Below are 22304 nucleotides of genomic sequence, written 5' to 3'. Positions count from 1 at the left end.
TTCGCACCACCCCAGAGAAATCAATCTCACTCATCTCTATTGATCCTAGACTAAACCCAATTTCAAATTTTGATTCAACGTTCAGCAACTGAAGACAGGTTTCTAAGACTGACCCAGTTCTGCTTTGATCATTCACTCTGTATTCTCCTATTGGTGATGCATTTAATATGTTCTTTTTGTTTGTCTGGCTTTGGGGGTTTTTCGTTGTTTTGTTTTTAATGTTTATTTATTTTTGAGAGAGAGCGCATGCACCAACAAGCATGAACGGGGGTGGGGCAGAGGGACAGACACAGAATCAGAAGCAGGCTTCAGGCTCTGAGTTCTCAACACAGAGCCCAACATGAGGCTCAAACCCATGAACAATGAGATCATGACCTGAGCCAAAGTCAGATGCTTAACCGATTGAGCCACCCAGGCCCCCCACATTTAATATGTTCTAAATTATTGCACACTTCCTATATCATTTTGCATTTATTTTCACTCAGTTTGTTTCCACTTGTTAACATTCTAAGTTTCCCAGGAACCATGACCATGTCTTGTTTTCTCTCTTATTTCAACCCAGATGCTTTGTTTAGTGTTATGTACATTTTTATTCATTATGTACATAATGGCTATCCAGTAAATGCTTGTTAATTAACTGTCCTCAGCTCACTTTATATTCACCTACAAACACAGACTCAAGCAAAAAACAAAACAAAAACAACAACAACAACAACAAAACAGTGAAATGGAAAAGGTAGAGGAGAGGATCCCACACTTTGAATTAGTGTATAAGCCTTTATCTTCATGAGTCAACTTGTACATGAGAAAGTACACTAGAATGTATGAAAAAAACAGATATCAGTTTGTTCATTTTATGTTTCAATATATGAAAATTGCTTATCCAAGTTTCCCTTAAATCTATAAGTTAAACATTATTGAAAGACAAATTATGTAATCTGTTTTTTAAAAAAAGTCTTGGCTAAGGAAACCATCTATCTGAATACTTTTTTAACCACCATTTTACTTCAATCACAGAAACATGAATTGAATCAGGAAACTGAACTAAAGTAAACCCCGAATCAAAAACCCAAAATGAAGAAAAAAATGAACTATAATAATCTGCAGAAACACAAAGGGAACCAAAAGAAGTATGGTATAATTTTTTACAGAACCAAAACTTCTCAGAAAATTATTTGCTATGTCTGTTTTTTTCCAGATAAATTACATTTTTTCAATAGTTTTAGAAAAATAACATCCAGCAAGATACTGTGTCTTTAAGAAGAACAAGTTGAATATTAAATAAAATATTTTTTCAACTCTTCTCTCCAGAAACGCTTAGCCAACCCAGTCTGGACAACAAGCTGAAAACCAGAGTTCTGAGGCCTTAAAGAACTTTTCTCAAAAGAGCTGAGAAACACAGGGAGCAAACCAAGACAAAGGCAGCAAGTCCCTGGCCCTATTCTGGGGTGGTGAAAGATCCAAACACTGGTGAATGAAAAGGCTAATCTCTACTTTTCGTTTCTTGTTTTTCCTTTTTCAACTCTCTCCTATTCTCATGATCTTTTCTCCTTTTCCTTCTTCTCTCTTGTGCAAATCATCTCTTTTTCCTACACTTCTTTTGCTTCTTATTTCCATATCTTTGTCTTCTGTATCTTCTGCTATTCACTCTGCCATTTGTCTTTTCTCATCCCTGTCATCCCCTTTCCTTTCTCTTCTCTTTTGCTACTATTTTTTCTTTCTGTAGATCCTTGTTTTCTGATCTTTCCCTTCCTCCATTTTTTCTTTTCAATTATCTGATCTCATTTCCCACCAACATGTTTATAATCTTATAAAGCAGAGTTGACAATATTTATTTGCTTTATCCAATGTGATTATATGCAGTATCCACAATATGTGGAAGGAAATGTTATTTATACACTTATCAAGCCTTTTTGTTAAATGCTGTTTCCATTTCTGTACCACTCCATAATTTGCAAAGCAGCTTTTAGTGAACATTGGTAATCAATTCAAAATTCGTAACAGTGGTAGATTTTAAGATAACCTTGTGATTTCTCACTGTAATACTTAGTATCCAAGATGATCCCCAATGATCCTTATCTCCTGATATTTATGCCCTCATGTAGTCACTTCCCGCATCGTATGAAGGTCAGTTTGTGTGACTAGTAAAACATGATGGAAGTGATAGTGTGACTTCTGAGGTTAGGTCATGGAAAACATAACAACTGCCACATTGCTTACTTGAATCATTTGCTCCAGGAGAGGCTGACTATCATGTTGTAAAGACACTCAAGCAGTCCTATGGAAAAGTATACATCATGAGAAAACAAGGTTTTCTGTCAATAAGCAGCACATATTCCCCAGCCATGGGGGTGCGCCATCTTGGAAGCAGACTCTCTAGCCCCATTGAAGCTTTCTGCACCCTGGTCAACACCTTGACTTCAGCTTTATGAATGACTCCCCAGCAGAACATTAACTTCTCTTTAATTCCTCCCAGAAACTGTGAGAGATAAATGCTTATTATTGTTTCAAGCCACTAAATTTTGTGGTAATTTGTTATGCGAAAATAGATAACTAAAATGCTTCTTGGAGATAAAACTAAAACAATTTGTGCATACATAAAGAAATATATCTGAAAATATATTTCTTTCTTTATTCAACCAGTAGTAAATATATACAAACCAATTTTGGAAAGGAAACTTTGAAAAATTCTCCGGAACTTTCTTTTCTGTACTCAGCTTAATTCAGCAGTGTTTCTGTATTGTTCTCATATGAGGATGAAAAAACAATATACATAGAATAAAATTAATAATTTTACATTTAATAAGTCTAGTTACATCATAAAACAAGGCTCCTGTGACAACTTATGACAAATAAGATCCTCCAAAAAAGATAATGAAAGCAGTAAGGTACAAAGGAAAAAAATAGTTCCACTCTCTCAAAACAGTACATTTATATTCTCAAATATCTTCTTTTAATTATCCATAATAGGGAGCTAAAGAACGTTCTCATTATTTGTTCTCATTTTGAAGACATTTATACATCCCTGAGTCATAATTATATTTTTAAGTAAATTTGAAATCAAAAGTAATATTAAATCTTACTAAATCTTATAAATATGTATTGCTATCTAGCTTCCACCACTACATGTTTTCTTATATTTAAAAAAGTGAACTCATTCTTCTAATGACCCAAGAATGTAATCTAATAATGCTATTAACCTAAAGCTAAAATTGAACATCAAAAATATTTCCTCTTTATGAAAACTGAACCCTACTGTTACATCATTTAATTGAATCTTTAGATTCACTTTCAATGCATCAGTTCCCAACTGCACTGGGAAGTTACTGCCAAATTGCTCCTATAATTCTGAATTTTTTTCCTTGTAAGGTATCCTGATGGGCATAATGTGATCATCATTTACATGATCCAAATAAGGATGATAATAAAAAGGAATTAGATCGAAACACCAGCTAAAGAGTCCTTCGGTATGTATTTCCTTTATAATAACCACCCTATATTTGTAGTGGCCTATGAGGATTTTGATAATCTGTACAGATTAAAAGCTGAGTGAAATTCATTAGATGATTCAACAAATATTTACTGAGCTCTGCTAAGGTGCCAGACATCATCCTAGAGCTTGAGAAACAATGAACAAAGAGCATCAATTTCTTGCTTTCATGGTCTTCATATCAGAATAGTTGGCAGGCAGACCAAAACCAGGTTTAAAAAAAAAAATGGATGGATTGTTTCAAATGGTATTAAGTGTTGTAAAGAAAAGCCAGAGTGATGTGCTGGGGGTAGGGGTGGGGGTGGACTTTGTAAGGGATGATCAGAGAAGGCATCTCTCAGGAGGTGATGCAATCTGAAACTCTAGATCAGAGCATTCCATTTGGAGGAAGTACCTGATGACATTGAATCATTCTTAGGTGATGTGCCACTAATTTGTATACTCCCCAAAATCTGAGACACCCTGTGGAAACACTGTCAAATGTGTTTTTGTTTCTTGAGGTACACAGTGGTACTCGAGGTTTGGTCCAGTACAGATATAAAAAAAAGTGTGCAAAGGGTCAAATATGTTGACCCCTCTTCACCTGCACCTTACCGACTTTGGCTAATGGGAATATTACGTATCCAATTTATCTGGCCTTGATTTTGTCCCTCATTCTCAAGGATTCTGAATTGATGTTGGAAAATCTAGTGGTGCTGGATATTTCTCAATTGTAAGACTAAGATCTTAAAGTGCTTTGTTATTCTATGAAAGAATCTTTATTTTCCATCAGCCAGCCTCTTAAATTATCATTCTGAAGTCTAGCCAGTTCAAAGACTGCAGAATCAACTATAATGCCCTGTGTTTATACAATCATGTTTCCAAGTTCCCGCCCATGACGTAGCCTAACACACACAGTAGCCTCCCACCAATGAAGACAGTATCACCATGCAGTGATTCTGCACATAAGGAAGCTGGTTTGACCAAGATACCGTAAAAGCCTCCCTTGCTCCCCTCGTAACCCCTCAAAGATTTCAGTAAACCCATCTAGATCTGTGTCTAGAGGCCTCCCCACAATTTCTTTTAAAATTCCGAAATACTTATTTTCAGGTTTTTCTCTGCTTGGGTCCACACAAGTTAACTCTGTCCTACTCAGCTGATCTGGATACACGCCCAGTCCTTACGCAAGTTTACAAAGAGAAGAAGAAGACCAACACTAAATGTGTAACCAGTTCCTTAATTTCAGCTAAGATTTGGGCGGGGCGAGGGGGGGCGCGGAGGAGAAGAAGCGTCAAGACAGATGCAAGCCGCTTCCCCCCCTCCCATTGGCTGCAGTCCTTCCGCTCGTTTGGAAGGGAAGTCCCTGCCAATTTGCTCCTTTTGTCTCAGAAACATTCGGCCTACACCCCAGCCCCAGCGGGGCTCTCTCCTTCTCTCCCCGCTCTTATCAGGGTATTTTTCAAAGCGAAAGCATCTCCCTTTCTGAGAGAAATTCTGGGGTTGAAAAAATAACGTTCCTCTGCCTTAATACACGTGATGCACCAGTTCTCATACTGGGCCCACTTCGTGTTGGAATAGACCTCAGGAGATTTCGTGTTATTTTAGATCTTGGTGAGCCTCACTTTTACCAAAAATAAAAGAGTTTTAAAAAGTGGAGCCACAGGGAGAGGTGTTTAGAGGGGAGGAACTAACAAGTGGTTTTCCACATTTGCTCAGAGGGGAGGCTGTTGATCTGTGAGGTTTGTCACCGCTGGCTGCCAAAGAAGAGCACATGCACAGAAGAGCAGGTCTTTTCACTTTCTATAGGATCGGATTGTGCTGCAAACTGTGACCGCGCATAATGAGCTTTTGACACATTTCTTTTAAGTTGCTCAGTATAACCATAGGGTTTTGCATTTTCTGATCCTCCTCTCTTAAGTGAGGGATTGCCACACACAAGATGACATCAGGGATTCCTGAGTTTCATTAGAAACAGCCTCTATCTACTTATGTTAGTTCGTGAGAATTGCTTTTCTGGAGGAAATACATTTATCTGAAAGCCACAGAAATTTCTAAATAGAGGGTAGCTTACTGACACAGCAGGGGCTAGTGCCTTTGGCGTACTTTATTTATATGATATAATGAAATTTGATTCCTTTGAAATTGACAAGTAAACATAAGTAAAGGAAAAACCGAGTCTTTTTTTTTTTTTTTTTTTTTTTTACCGAAACGTTTCATGGCAATCTTAGCTTTTACATCATTATGTGTTCTTTGGCTCAGTTGATAATGAGCATGTAAGCTGTTTTATGCAATTGAAAGGAGCATAATTTTCACATAATTTGAGGGTGTGATTATTACTCAAACATTTATGAACAATTATTATATACAAACGCCCATAGAATTAATTCATCTGGGCCTGTATTTCCATGATCAAGACCCCCTCCTCCATCCTTTCTTGACCTCTGCTTGGTAACTCACTTTAATCACATTTTATCCTCACAGTACTTTTCTTTAAGTTTATTTATTTTGAGGGAGAGAGAGACAGAGGATCCTAAGCAGGTTCTGTACTGACAGCAAACAGCCCAACGCAGAGCTCATTCGACCTGAGCCAAAGTTCAGGCTTAACAGACTGAGCCACCCAGGTGCCCTCCTTATTTATAGTGCTTCTTAATAAGAGTCCATTCTTGTCCTCTCTCTGCAATGGAATATTGTTCATTAGCCTGAGCTGTGGGCCCTAACTGATCTCTGCAGTACCACAGATTTGTTTGTCCCACATGGACAGTGAGTGACTGTACTATTTCTAAAGCAGTTCTTGGGGCACCTGGGTGGCTTAGTCGGTTAAGCGTCCGACTTTCGCTTAGGTCATGATCTCACGGTTCGTGGGTTCGAGCCCCGCGTCGGGCTCTGTGCTGACTGCCAGCTCAGAGCCTGGAGCCTGTTTCAGTCTGTGACTCCCTCTCTCTCTGGCCCTCCCCTGCTCACGCTGTCTCTCTCTCTCCTAGAAATAAAGAAAACATTAAAAAAATAAATAAATAAAGCAGTTCTCCTTAGCCAATGCCCAAAAGGACTTCCAAAGGTCTTAATAATAATAGAGATGACTTGCCTAATCAATTTTCTCTCTGTCTCTGTTTGACCACCTCATGGAAAAGCAAGTGCAAGAACATAACTGAGAGGAAACAGAAATAACTATTTTCTCACCAAAGCTGTGCAGAACGCTTCAATCCTCTGGTTTCCAGAACCGTGAGTCTCTGTGCACCTGGGGCCCCTACCAGCTCCGTAACAATCAGGCTCCCAGGGAAGACCACGGAACAGTAGGATCCACCCTAACTAGTGCGTGTTCAAAAAATAAAATGACATTTAGATGTCTAGGATATTGAGAAATATACCGTGAATTTATTTTTAGGGCAATGGAGCATTCAAACCTTCAATCTGCCTCCTGAAAATACCTGCAAGGTGAATATGCTGATCCTAACAAGTGTATTTTCCAGAAGCCCAAGGGTCAATTGCAACACACTGAGTATTGTTAAAATGTGGATTCTGTTTCCTTAGATAGACAGTTATTAGAAACCTACTATATACAAGGAAGGTATCATGAGGATCACAAGGTGAGTGAAATAATTCTTTTCCTCAAGAAAGGCATATATCCTCACAGAGAACAGAGAGCGTGTTAGTAGTAAAAATGACCTGACAAATATTTACTGAGTGTTTACCATGTTACTAGATGGCTCTACCTGCATTATCTTATAGAATCTTCATGACAACTATTTAGAAAAATGATTAAAGACCATTCAGGTGAAACAAATTATTTAACACACCATGAAGTGGACAGTCTCCTTTTGGGCCTGCAAAATTAGACTCCTGGCTAATAAGTGTGTGAATTAGAGGGCAAGGAACTTTTATGAGATAAAGAATAAAGAACAAGAAAGAGAAAAATAGAAAATGTCTGATTGTCTCGGGCCACACCGTCCACCTCGTTTGGGGTGAGAAGGCCCAGAGCTGGGTCGGCATTTGGAGCTGGCTGGCTGAATATACCATTTCTGGTCAAGCACAACCATTCACAGGGAGACAAAAGTTCTCTAAGCTTCTGTTTGCTGATGTGGCACCTTGGACAGGAATGGCTTCATCTTGGGCCTAGACATTTATTTCAACACAACCTTAAGATAGGACTGTTACTATCTTTGTTTGGAGATGTGGAAACCGAGACAGAGAGTTAAAAAATGTGTGAAGGCCAGAAGAACGTGGTGAGGCCAAGATTCAAGTGCCAAGTCTGCCGTCAGTATTTCCCTCCCTAGTCATTCACTACACTGTGGCCGGCATCATCATCACTAGAAAAGAAATGCTCATAGAGCCTGACAGACAGCAGGGGGTGGGTGGTGCAGACGCATAGAGAGAGCTAGGAGGAAAACTTTGAAAAGCTTGGAATGCTCTCTGTCTCTCTCTCTGTCTCACACACATACACTCAACACACACACACACACACACACACACACACACACACAGAGTTCTTTCACTTGAACTGAGAAAACTAAAAGCATTATTCAAAAAAAAGTGAGAGAAAAACATTGCCCCATCCCCTTTCTTGCCTCTGAATATCATTTATCTATTTAAGAAAGGAGTTTTAGAGCTGACTTATCCTGATCATTGCTTCGATTTGCCGCTTCATACGTGTAGCCACAACTTCCCTCCAGAGTCACACCCTGCCCACTTTTATAAGGAAAATGAGCTCTATGAGGTAGAAATCACATTCATCATGCTCATTTTATCCCAGAGACTTCAAGTATCCTATATTCTAAGCCTGTCAAGATTTGGTTTCCCACCACAGTCCCCTATCTTAAGGGCAAAGTTCCCAGTGTCTTCAGTCCAAGTGACTTACACACATCAGGTCTAACAGCTGGATCGGTGGGCTGCCTTGATGGAATTTAATACCCAAATAAATTAAGGTTTTTTCAAAGTTGATTTAAATCCTCATCAGGCAAACATTGGTAATGCAGAGAAGAAAATTAGATCTTTCAATTGATTCAATCTCCAGATTTGTTACCGAAGTCATTTATGGTTTTTAGTTTGACGCAGATAGAGACACACAGATAACTAGTTAATGCAAACAGTAATGCCGACACATGATTAAAAAATAAAGAGAAACATTATATGAGAAGAAATCAGCCCTAGCAACAGAAAATAACACAAGTAAACAAGGCTCGCAGTAGTCTCCATGCTCCCCAGCCTCAACAATTTCCTTTCCTGCACAGATGCACATTTCCGCCAACAGCAGTCAGAACTGATGCTACATCTTAACAGCTTCCTACCTTCCTTTCCTTCCCTTGTCTCCTGTGGGTGGTCCTGTGTCTCAGCGGTGTTTGCAGGTGTATGCGGAGGAAGAGGCTAACAGGTGTTCCCTGGTTAACCTTGCCCTTGCTCTCACAGGGCCACGTCCCAAAAGGGCAAGGAGCAGACCCCATTAGGCTCTGTGGGAGCAAAGACTGTATTGCCACACAGCCTCGAATCAGCATTGAGATCCAGATTCTCACTACCTACATGGCCTTGGATGCAATATTGAAACTCCCCCAGCCTGAGTGTCCTCGCAAATAAAACTGAGACAACACTCACCCCATAGAGCTTTCATGCAGATTAAATAAACTTTGTTAAAAAAAAAAACAACAACAACAACAACTACATGTCAGAGGCACAGTAATGCTTACCAGCCTCTACTTGTGCATCTTTCTTCCACCTTCTTTAGGACTCCTCCTAGTTCCCTATGATTGTGGACTACACTTAGGGGTCTTTCCCCCTAAATCATAGTACCTCTACTGGGTTTGTCCTACTGTGTCCCTCCCTTCTGTCAAAATGGACCTTCCTCACATTCCCAGCGAATCTCCACCATGGGGTTTACTTCCCTTTCCTTTTCTGCATTTTGTCTTTGATAACAACAACCTGCATTTGCTAAGCGTCTTCTATGGTCTGAATGTGTGCATCCCTCCAAAATTCATATGTTAAATCCTAACCCCCCATGGGGTGGTATTTGGAGATGGGGACTGTGAGAGGTGATTAGGCCACGAGGGTGGAGCCTTCTCGAAGGAGATCAGTGACCCTGTAGAAGGGACCCCAGAGAGTGCCTTCTACACTTCTGCCATGTGAGGACATGGCAAAAAACCATCTGTTGATGCCCTGATCTTGAACTTCCCAGCCTCCAGAACCATGAGAGATAAATTTCTACTGTTTATTTAAGTCCTCCAGTCAGTGGTATTTTTGTTATAGCAGCCTATAGCAGCCCCCGACAATTTACAAAGCACCATCATAGCCAAGCTCTCATTTATTCCTCCTCATGTTCCTAGAGCAGAGGAAGGATGGGCATTATTTCTCCTTGTTTTATATTTAAAAAAAAAATCAAGGGTCTAAGCGATTAAGGGATTTGCTCAAGGTCACATCAAGAGAAAAGAGGCAGAGTCAGGGATTGGCTCCAGGTTTTCTGACTTGAGATCTCTCACTCCTTTCCACTGTTTTGTTCACTCAACAGCTATTTGTTGAGTGTCAGCTTGGCCATTCCAGAGCTGAACATCCATCAGGGAACAAAGCAATGTCTCTGTCCTCATGCACCTTCCATTTTAGTTACAATGGACTTATTGAAAATAAATCAATTTTTATATAATAACACAAATGATTTGCAATGTCAGAGAGTTGTAAGTGCTAAGTAAAGAATAATAAAGCAGGATGAGAGGATAAATAGAAAGATGGATGAGGGTGAAAGAAGAAGCTCCTTTCGATAGGATAGTCCTGAAACACATCTCTCTTTTTTAACGTGTATTTATTTTTGAGACAGACAGCATAAGCAGGGGAGGGACAGAGAAAGAGGGGGAAAGAGGATCTAAAGCAGGCTCCGTGCTGACAGCAGAGAGCCCAATGGGGGGCTTGAACTCACGAACCATAAGATCATGACCTGAGCCAAAGTTGGACATTTAACAGACTGAGCTACCCAGACTCCCATCAAGGACATCTCTTAAGCAGAGATCTGAGTAGAGTGGGGGATTAGTTATGTGAATATCCACAGAAACAGCATTCTGGGCAGAGGGAACAGCAAAGACAAAGGGCCTGAGGTGAGTGTGTCTTGGCCGGTTTAAGGAACAGTATGTCCATTGAACATTCATTTTACTGGTTGTTATTAGGTGTTACTTGAAAGAAGCATTCTGTGGTCCAGTAACTTTCAGAACCTCTGGGTAAAGCAAACTTCTGAGCCTCTAATACACAAATGCATTCTGTGAATCTTCTCAAGCAAGCTACAATGCACAGCATTGCACAATGTTATTCAACCGTGGAAACCTTTCCTCAAAGAGCATCTCAGGGGATTATTGTTCCACAGAACACTGGAAAATGCTGCACCACACCCTGCTTTTACTGGAAAGAGGAAGTTGGGCTAGGAACTAGCACTTCAGGCACTGTGTAAAGCCATCGGAGGACACCTAAAGAAGCACAACAATCCTATCAGGCAGTGGCCAGACCCACTTATCCACAGGGGTGAATGTGTAGCCAACCCTGTGCTTTGTCAACTATCTGAAACTACACTTGGCCCCTATTTCCTGTCGGAACCTCTGGTGTTTTCCATGATTTAACCCTGGTTAGTTGATTCCATGCTCTGCTGATCTTCCTTAGTGCTCTCCTTTGGGGAAACAGAGAAGGGCAGAACAGGAACAGTGGAAATCTGCTCAGCAGGTGCTCCCCCTCAGGCCAAGGGTGAGGAGCAGGGCAGGGGGGATTTCCATTTCCCTGAATGAAGTGTGCAGTTGGTGGCCTCCCCTGTAGCCTAGGGCAGGAGTTCGGCTCACATCTTTGTCGCACACACTCTGAGCTCTGCCGTGGATACATCCAGAAGCGATTCAGCTGCAGACAGGTTATGAGAGGAAGACTCGCATTTGGCAGGAAGACTGCCAGCTGTGAAGAATGCTGACCACTGCCTCGCTAGGGAAGAATTCCCAAGCCCTCTAAGCTATGAAGCCAGGAAGTGAATGGGAAGCAGCTGGAGTGGGCCAGGGGAAGGGACAAGCCTGAGAGAGCAGGGGCGCTGCCCGACAGTGGCCTGGCCCTGGGGAGCCCAGCAGAGTCCTGCTGGGCCGGCTTCCCCAGGGAAGGCAGTGAGGGGTGTGGCTGGTCCCAGGGGTATCACCCAGCAGGCTGGACCAAGCCACATCAGAAGAGTGACAGCAGGAGTCATCAGTTGGCTTTTAAGGAAAAATAAACTGTATAAATAAATAGATGTTCATCCCAGATGTTGCTTACTCCTCAAATACGTGAAATGTAAGTGCTCAAGTGAAAAGTACTGAATGAATTTTTTCTTTCAGGACTTTCAAAGAAATCTTGCAAAAGAAGATCTGGCTAAGAGCTTGACCACAGATGACCAAATATATCCCAGATACAAGGAGAATTTTTTCATTGTGATGTCTTGTCACAGGGGTTTTTAAAAAGTTGACTTAAGACTGCGATCTGTATGCAGCTGAGAAATTCTACTGAAAACAGCAAATGCCCCAGGCCAGAATTTGTGGGCATTTTCTCTTCATGTGACATTAGAGATAAAATTAAAGATAAAAGAACTATTATAGCTTTTATTAAGCGCTGAGAGCTTGCTGAGCACCAGACATTTTACATACCGCATGTTTCGTGTTTACAATAAGCTAGCATTACCATGCCTATTTTACAGATGAAGAAACTGTGGTGAAGTAACATGTCTGATGCCACAAGGTTAGTTAAGGGGTTGTTGGTCTGGAATGCTGACCCAGACCTCTCTGACTGGAAAGTCAGGCTCTCTCTGCTATCACACACGGCTTGTGTTACCACATAGAAGCAGCATAAGGCACTTAGAATGAGGACTTGCAGTACGAGGAACCACGCACCGCCCTTCCAGCACACCCGTCTTCTCACTAGCCATTTATAAGATACATTTTTCGGGATATCTTTTCTGTCAGATGTTGAGGAGACCAATAAATATTTGCATGGTGCTTTGAGAGAATTAGAAAGAAAACAAACAAACAAAAAAAAGATCCCAACATCCACCTACATGTTGGTAACTTTAAACTCTTATGTAAAACTGCCAGGTTAGAGCTCGATGAGATACTAAAAGAAACCACAGAGCCATGGCCACTACCTCACCAGCTTCTGTGACACTTGGTATTACTGTTCTCATACTGTTCAGACTGCTCTTGAATTCTGAAGACCCTTTCAGAAGTAGGTAAAAGTCCAATCAAATAACTCTGATTTGTTATCAAATCCCCCTGGACTTGCCAGGGTCTATGTGAAACCCTCCTACATCCTCATATACTTGGTCACTTAAGTGATCAATTTGTTCTATTCCCTCCAACATAACTTCCCAGAGCTAAATGTCACTCACATTTATGTCATACTCAGGCAGTGCTGTTACCTATACATTTTGTTCTTATTGACAAGATGGTGCATTTACACATTTTTCAGCTACGTATCTGGTGATACGCAACCAGGGCTGAAAATAGTGCCTAAACTCCCTACCACAGTGATAGTTTGACTAGCACATAATCCATATAATCCCTTAGGGTTGCCTAGGTAATCTACATAATCTTACTTCAGTTAACAAATGGTAGCTGTGTTAGAACACAAAAGAGAAAACATGCTTTACTATGTCAATATAAAATGCACAGTGATATTAATTATCATATCTTATAAGGAGTAAATTTTTATGAAAACATTTTGCAATAGTTTTTATTAGCAGTCTCTACTTCCATACTATACCTACAGATTGAAAGTATCTACAAGTGGAAGAGAAATTGAGGAACAAAATTAATTCACTTACATAAAACCACCAAGAAAGTTAATAACAGTCTGCAGTCTGGAATCTAGTTCAATTTAAGTTCGACATTAAAGCTAATGCATAAAACTTCCTTTGTAGTAAAATGAGCTTTAATTTTTAGAGGCTTTGTAGTCATTCTTGTAATCATTCAAGGTCAAATGCAAAAAGATAAAGCCAAAAAGAACAAAGCTTGTTTGTGTTTGCAAAAAGTGGCAAATTTCCTTTCAGTCTTTTCCCTATTTCAACAAACTGAAGCCAAGCCTTTCCAACCGAGTTCTATGCAACTATTTCCATACTTCCTTCCCTACCATCCACTTTGTTGCAGCTTTAAATGATTTATTTTAACATTTGGACCCAAAGCAGCACCCATTTTATCCACAGGTTGAATTTCTTTGTGCTATAATTGAGGACAGTGGAATAACTCTCCTTTGTCCTTGATAACTTGAATGCCACTAAATACATTTCTTTGGGTGCAGATATTGCCCCCAGTTCAAACATAAACGTTCACTTTCTATTATGCATTGGGATCGCCTGGAGGGTGAATATCACCTCTTACAATTTACAATTTGGATGTTTGATAAAGCAGTCTATAAGAAGGAAAATAGCTTCCCTAGTGTTAAGCTTAAGAATACTAACACTGTTTGGGACCTAAGGACTAATGACCTTTGTGCCTTGCTTATAGCGCGTATCTCCAGGCTAAATAAGGGAGAGTAAAATAAGTAGGTGTGTCCTAGTCAATATTTGGAAAATCAAAAGGTAAACAACTCTTTTTTTTAAATTTTTATTTATTTTTGAGAGACAGAGAGACAAAGCATGAGCAGGGGAAGAACAGAGAGACAGGAAGACACAGAATCTAAAGCAGGCTCCAGGCTTTGAGCTGTCAGCACAGAGCCCTACGCAGGGCTCGAACCCACAAACCATGAGATCATGACCTGAGCCAAAGTAGGACGCTTAAATGACTGAGTCATCCAGGAGCCCCTGAACAATTCTTTCTGAAATCACGGCTGGCTAATGTTTATATTTTGATATCTTTAGTCCTTTCTCTTTTTTCTTTTCTTTTATACATATTTTTTAGTACCAGCGTTTCCCTAATTGCTGTGTAAGACTCTTTCCTTGTATCTTACTTCACTCTTCTAAAAAACAAAGTTATTTCTAGAGAAGAATCATTTAGGTCATCAACCTTTTCTTTGTTTTTATTCTCAAAGCCTCTCAGGATCAAGAAAGAGACATTTTATTTTTTCCTCCTTCTTTCTTTCCTCTTTTTTTTTTTTTTTTTTTTGGTTTTGGTTTTTGTTTGAGCCTTTTGTCATTAAAAAGGAAGAAATACCTAAATGGGGTTACAAAACTTAGTAACATTTGCCAGGCTAATTCTTTTAACGCTTTCCTTACCCTAACCCCCACCAAACAATGTCATATTCACAGGATAATTGAAGGATTTATTTAAAAAATTAATTCATGGTGATGTGATCCAGTAAGAAGATGCCCATTTAAAGTTGTAGAATACATCCTGTCACTGAGACTCTACATGTGACAACATTCAGAGAGAACACATCAAAAATCCAAATTTAATGTCATTTGCAAATATGACTGCTACCAGTCATGGATAAGACCTTATTCCGGGGGGGGGAATGTTTGACAATGTGTTTTCTTCTAGGACAAGGAAGGAAAAGGTAGACTTGATTTGGGATTGCCACTATGACCATTCAAATCTCAGAAAAAGGGAGATTAAGTCTGAGTTCCTTTGAAAGCATCATCCCATCAAGAAGAATTTAGTGGGACACCTGGGTGGCTCAGTCGGTTAAGCATCTGACTTCGGCTCAGGTCACGATCTCACGGTTCGTGAGTTTGAGCCCGGCATCTGGCTCTGTGCTGACAGCTCAGAGCCTGGAGCCTGTTTCAGATTCTGTGTCTTCCTCTGTCTCCGACCCTCCCCTGTTCATGCTGTCTCTCTCTCTCTCTCAGAAATAAATAAAACATTAAAAAATTTAAAAAAAAAAAAAGAAGAAGAATTCAGTAAGGATGCAGTTACTTCTCCCATACTGCCCAACCCAACAATTTAAACCCTGACTGTACCAGTCATATCAGTGGCAAGGCACAGAAGCATATTCATATTATTCAGTCATCAAATGTTACATTAGTAGCAACACAAAAAAATTTAATAACCTAACATCATCTTTCTTAAATTATTAAAATGCTATGCAAGAACGGTTTAAGATAAACTGCCTATGAGGCAATTTTCTTTTATTTTAAAATTTTTTAATGTTTATTTATTTTTGAGAGAGAGAGAGAGAGAGAGCATGAGCAGAGGAGGGGCAGAGAGAAAGGGACAGAGGATTTGAGGCAGCCTCTGTGCTGACAGCCAGATACAGGGCTCGAATTCACCAACCCGACCACGAGATCATGACCTGAGTTGAAGCTGGACCGTTAACCAAGTGAGCGGCCCAAGTGCCCCAACAATTTTCTAAGGAAAAAAATTTCACAAATTTTTATGACTCCAGATAATTTTCAGTATATTTGCCACCTAACGCATATCATGAATCTACCTGATTACATAAATTTGACCCTCATTATTATGCAGCAGTTTTCTTGATTGTGAAATATGGTGAACAAGTCATTTCTCATCCTAGCTTTAATATTGTTAGAGTTAACCTATTACATTTCTTTGTTTACAAAATGTATGATTTATTTTTTTTTCAACTTTTCAGCTTTGCTAGAAATGCTGGGCAACAGGAAAGAATTGAGTTCATGACTCATCAGCTTATTAAGCCACACTTCTCAGTGACTATAAATGCTACCGTCAGTCTCTTTTTTATGGTGCTGATAAAGGAAGGTAAGTCATACAAAGGAGTTAGTTAAATGATCCGAAATGTCATTGCTCAACACTGGAGATGTATTAATTTGTAGTCCTATAATTGGAAAACAGGATATGAAGTCTTTAGGGGCTGGCTGGCCAGCTGGTCAACCCAATAGTATACTGTTATAACAGCAAAAGGAAATGTCATATAGCTCTTCTCTAAATGCATCATAAGACTTACTGTGCAAATGCTTTTCTTTTTCCTTTTCATTGGTTCATTTGTACCTTTTATTTGCTTTAGCTTCTAGCTAAAGCATTCTTTGCGATGACTGTATCCTTTCTGAAAATTATCTGTACTAATTTCCAAAGGACAATTTTTCTGCTTAGCAATATGAGGTAATGTTTGTGGTCACTGTGGAAAGTAGCACAGTTAATGAGATTACTGTTAAATCAATAACCCGACTGAAATGCAGGGAGACTCTAGTTCTATGCATTTCTCTCTTATGACACAGTTTGACACATTATTAGATCAAATTCTATCATCACACTGTTTCAGATAGCTATATAAACCACATGACATACAGAAATTATACAAATTTAAATTCATAAGCATAGAAAACAAAATGTATTAGGAAATCAAAATCTATATTTAAGGATTAAGGTAAAAAATATTTTGGTAAAATTATAAAAGTGATGTTGAAATATGATTTAACAGAGGTAGTGACGGGTGAATCATTACTCTGCATTTAGTGACCACACCAATCACAGAAGTACCATAGGAAACACATCTGATAAAATGAGTATACACTAGAGATTCTCTTTTTTTAATCTTTATTTTTGAGCGAGAGAGACAGCACACAAGCAGGGAAGGAACAGAGAGAGAGGGAGACACTGAATCTGAAGGAGGCCCCAGGTTCTGAGCTGTCAGCACAGAGCATGACGTGAGCCAAAGTTAGATGCTCAACTGACTGAGCCACCCAGGTGCCCCTAGAGATTCTCTTGTAGAGAACATGGAATAAAAGAGAGAATATATTAACTGCACCCAGACCTAAACAGAAAGGAACACACAGTATTGCATGGAAAACCATAAAGTGAAAGAGTAAGTTTTATTAATTTTGAAAATGAAAGAATCATTGTTTTCAAAATCTAGGAATAAAAAGTATTTACCATGCAAATGATGTAGCTTTAAGTAAGATAGTGTGTTCAACTAAATAAAGTTGTGGGCAAAACATATTTGTCATCTTGTGATTCTAAGCATAAGAAAAGGAAGGATCAACCTGAATAAGACCTTTCTTAAAAAAGAGAGGAAGGAAGAAGAATAGGCCAGAGAAAAGATTTTGGTAAGAAGTTTTCCGAAATATCAAAAGATTTCCATAGTCAACACAACCAGTGCCCTCCCAGTGATAAATCAGAAACATTGTATGTGGAGACCAAATTCTCCTCTCCTTCCCATGAGAGGCCTTTAATTTTGAGTAGGAGTCTGCAGTAGATAGATCCAACTTGGCTAAAGTAAACTCTACCCGTCGAGCTGTGAAATGTTGAAGACTCTTCACATTCAAGGAATAATTTGTATGTTTCTAAGAATTCACTGGAGAAAACATTGGATTATGAGATTTTTCTAATGACACTGTTTTAAGACATACACCTACTTTATCTCTAAGCTCCAAGAAGCTTTCCCAAAGATGCCACAACATCAGTCAATCCCTGGTGGAATTCCTAATTCTGCCTCTTGACATCTACAGTTCAGCCATAATTGAGAAAATCTGAGATGAAAATCAAGCTGGGTTCATGACAATCATGAGTGCCTTGATCTCCAGGAGAATGCTACATAACGGGCTCTCCCAAATATGCAGAAGAAAAAAACTCTCTTCAACTTCTAGGTTTCCCCCCTCTCTCTCTAGGATTCAGCTTAATGGTAAGATTTACCCAACCCAAACCCTGCCATATCCAGCCTACCTCAAGCAGGTGGAAATCACTGCATAGGAGTACTTTTGTACATCCCCATAAAAAAGGGAAAATTTGTGCAAACATAAGTGATTTTCTTACTGACGCCATCTCAAATCAAGAACCCTGTATTATCCATTGTATAATGTTGTTTCCACAAAGGAAGTAGGTAGATTAAATAAATTGAAAACCAATCAAATCTAGAAAAAACAACAACTGTGAAGTCATATTGTACAAAAATGAGCATTATTCTGCCAATTCCTTAATTATGCTTATATAGAATCATATAGTAACTCTCCTCTGGGGTGCCTGGATGGCCCAGTTGGTTAAGTGCCCAACTTCAGCTCAGCTGAAGGTTCATGGTTCATGAGTTCCAGCCCCGCATCACGCTCTGTGCTGACAGCTCAGAGCCTGGAGCCTGCTTTGGATTCTGTGTTTCCTTCTCTCTCTCTCCTGCTCCCATGTTCTCACTCTGTCTCTCTCTGTCTCTCAAAAATAAATAAACCTTAAAAGAAGAACTCTCCTCTAAGAAAATATGTAAAAATTATATTCTTTTTGCAAAAATTATTTTACCCAATTTAATTAGTTCAATTTTTTTTTTTAATTTCTCTGTGTTCTCAACAACATGAAAGGCACTGGGGAAAGAAATAAACATTACATGACAAATTCTGTACTAACAGATGTGTCCCAGAGGAGATAGGCAAGAAAATCAATGATAACTATATAGTTTAACAAGCACTATTCTAGAAATATGTGCAAGGAGTTGTGGGAATATACTGGAAGGCATAAGCTGAAGGTTAAGTATTCTTAAGGTGAAGTGCCTGTTAAGTACTTCCGCTGCATACTGAAGAATAAGTGTGATACAGCCAGGCAAATGAAAGCGAAAGAACTTCTTTGTAAAGGATCTGCATAAGCAAAACTACCAATGTAGAAAAGAGTACAGTGTTCTGAGGTACTGTAACCAGAATCTTGTGACTAGGAACACAGAGGTCATGGTAGAAAATAAGGCTGGAAAGAGACAAAACAAGATACTAAAGGATCCTGTATGCCATGCTGAGTTTTCCTTTTGTCCCAAAGGTGCCAATGAAAGATTTTCAACAGCAGAGTTACATAGTCATTTTTGGCTTTAGGAAATGAAAATATTAGTATCTGTAAGAAGAGATGGATGATGGTAGGGGAAATCTAAAGCAGAGAGATCAGTTAGGGCACCAGAAGCATTATCCAGGGACTCACAATGGAGCTGCAGCTTAGCAGGATGATTCAAAAGACAGAAAATAGAGTCAACAAGATCTAAGGATCAGTTAGTTATGGGGCTGAGAAAAAGAAGAGTCTAGGATTTACTTGCAAGTTTCTGGCTTGGACACCTAAGAGAGGAGATTTAAAAAAGGGTGGAGGGGTAATAGATTTGAAAAGAAAGATGTTCACCTCAGAGCACTTTGGATTGAGGTACCTGAAGATGCCCAATGGAAGGTGCCAGAGAAATGGTTGGAAATGTTCACACAGAGTTCAAAAGAACCAGCTGATGGGAAGTACAGGACTAGGAGTCAGCTATGTACAGCATGAAGGCCAGGGGTGCAAATGAGATGGCCCAGAAAAAGTATGTACCATTAGAAGACGAAGAACCTTGGAAGCACTAACAAAATTTTTCCAAGCTAATGAATTATATTTGGAGCACTACTCCTTGGGTAGCAATTCATGATTGATGTTAATGATACACAAATGATAATCTAAGATTTTTTTCAACATTTCTTGCACTAGGGCTAACACAAGATGGTGGCTCCCTCAGTGCAAACCCAAACGGCCCTGTCAATGATGATTACCACAGATCCCAGTATGGGACCTAACTAGAAACCATCAGTTAAAATACCAGTGCAGAAGTATTTCAGGGAATCCATGAAATCAAATGTATTTCCATGACAACACTAAGACATTATTTATCTTTTTCACTCTATTGATATTTGCAATGACACTAAGCAAAACTTCTAGCACCTTAGTACAAATCAATGTAGTGGCAGTAATTATACCAGCAGTCATTGTGTTCTTCACCACCATGCATTCACATCAAAAAATTAGTACTGCCTTCACTTAACAATGTCCTTCATGAAGCAGTTTCTTATATCTAGATTTCTGGGTACAGTTAACGTGATAAATTGGGAAGTACACGTAGAGTGCTTTTGTATATGAAAGTACAGTGAGTGTCTCTAGAAAAAGCACTTGTACTCTTTGAGTTTCAAGGCTGAACAAGTCACTTTTTTGCCTCATGACCACCATTTTTATTTAAAAGAACTGACAAAGTCAAAAAAATAAGTATATAAATAAATAAAAGAGCAACTGACAGAAAATTCATGATGATTTTGACCTGGTATTTCGCAGGCATTTTCTCAAAAAAATGAATGAACTGAACCTGTCACTTCAAGGAAAATACCTAGCAGTATTTGTTGCCATTGATAGAACTCAAGGTTAAAATGAAAATCAGTTATGGAAAATTTATAACCACCACATTCAGTTTGACAGCTTCCCAATGCGCAAAGACTTTTCTGATGATGTCAATGGTAACATTAACAACTGTAATTCTTTTATATATATGATATATTATGTCAACTTTGCTACATTTGCATTATTCAGGGAACTAATATTTTCCAAATGACCAATGGATGATGTTATAAAATCAAAACATATAAAAGATTCATTCAAAATACAAGATAGACCAACGGATTTTAATGTAACTGAGAACAAATAGTTCACTGATAAGGGTTATATTGTAACTAACCTTTATATTAACATGTTATTTTAAATAGTTTGAAATCTCTTTTAATTTTGAATATGGTAAATATTGATTAGATAGAATTTACATAAACATAAAGCCCTTTGGAGGCCTCAATAATTTTTAAGAATTTTTTTTAATTTTTTAATATTTTATTTATTTCTGAGAGAGAGAGAGATAGAGACAGCATGAGCAGGGGAGGGTCAGAGAGAGAGGGACACACAGAATCTGAAACAGGCTCCAGGCTCTGAGCTAGCTGTCAGCACAGAGCCAGACGCAGGGCCCGAACCCACAAACCGTCGATCATGACCTGAGCCGAAGTCAGACGCTTAACCGACTGAGCCACCCAGGCGCCCCAATTTTTAAGAATTTAAAAGGAACTTGAGACCAAAAAGCTTGAGAACTATTCTGTTAGGGAAAAACAAAACAGGTTTAGGAAATCGGAGATTCTCATCATTCCCTTGGCCTCCAGGCTTCTCTTCTGTCCTACCTTCTCATCAAGCCCTGTCTAAGTAGTCTTTAGAAATGTCAGTCTAGGGGTACTTGGGTAGCTCAGGGGGTTAAGCAATCGACTCTTGGTCTCAGCCCAAGTCATGATCAAAAGACCAGTGTGATCGAGCTCTGCTGTCAGGCTCTGCGCTCACAGCTTAGAACCTGCTTGGGGTTCTGTCTCTCCCAATCTCTCTGCCCCTCCCCTGCTCATGCTCTCTCTCTCTCAAAGTAAATAAATAAACTTAAAAAAAAAGAGGGGTGCCTGGGTGGCTCAGTTGGTTAAGCATATGAGTCTTGATTTCGGATCAAGTCATGATCTCATGGTTCGTGAAATCAAGCCCCAAATTGGGCTCCATGCTGACAGTGTGGAGCCTACTTGAGATTCCCTCTCTTTCTCTCTGTCCCTCCCTCACTTGCACATGTGCACTCTCACTCTCTAATTTTCAACAACAACAACAAAAAAGAAATGTCTTTTTTCTTCTTTTTTTTCCATCGACTATCTTTATTTCTCCAGTTCATCATTCAGTGACAGGTCATGGTTTTATTGCAGAAGAAGTTCTACATTATCTAATTGAGAATCTGACCTTCTCAGAATCTGGTCTGACCTACAATAAAACTATTTTCTCACTGTAATGAATACTTATTTTTTTCATAATATTTTTAGATTCATTAAAAATTGTGGTCATTTTTCTATGACTCTAGTCCATTCTTGTTTTTGAATGCCTTATGTTTTATTAGCTAAGCTGTTCAAGCAGAAAGATAATTATTGGGAACTCTCTTAGTCAATAAAATTTCATTAGATCATCTCTATGCACATCTTGAACTTTAATTATTGTGGTTTCATCATGATGTGTAAATACATTAAAATGAGTAAGTTACTCCAATCCTAATCAATGGAAGTAAACAGAAATTTATATTTATGGGTGAAGAATATTCTTAATGAACCATCCACGTGCCTAACTTAGGCTTAATGCCAGTGCAAATATTTTAACTCAAGAATAACATGCTAAAGATGTATCTATGTGAATGTTTCCTATGTTTTCTGCCTCTTCATTGAATA

At 39.1% G+C, this 22304-nt stretch overlaps 1 long non-coding RNA gene across 1 annotated transcript; it reads left to right on the top strand.

The window, feature by feature from the left end:
• Positions 1-1403: 1403 nt before the first annotated feature.
• On the top strand, positions 1404-4651 carry LOC120240793. The gene is made up of 3 exons (XR_005530724.1): positions 1404-1470; positions 3370-3467; positions 4580-4651. It is a non-coding gene; the product is annotated as an uncharacterized LOC120240793 (long non-coding RNA).
• Positions 4652-22304: the final 17653 nt, after the last annotated feature.

Source organism: Hyaena hyaena, unplaced genomic scaffold (genome assembly GCF_003009895.1).
Source record: "Hyaena hyaena isolate Hyena2069 unplaced genomic scaffold, ASM300989v1 scaffold_262, whole genome shotgun sequence".
NCBI classification, from domain to species: Eukaryota; Metazoa; Chordata; class Mammalia; order Carnivora; family Hyaenidae; genus Hyaena; species Hyaena hyaena.
The sequence above is the reverse complement of the archived record's forward strand: the minus strand, read 5'-3'. Positions and strand labels throughout refer to the sequence as shown.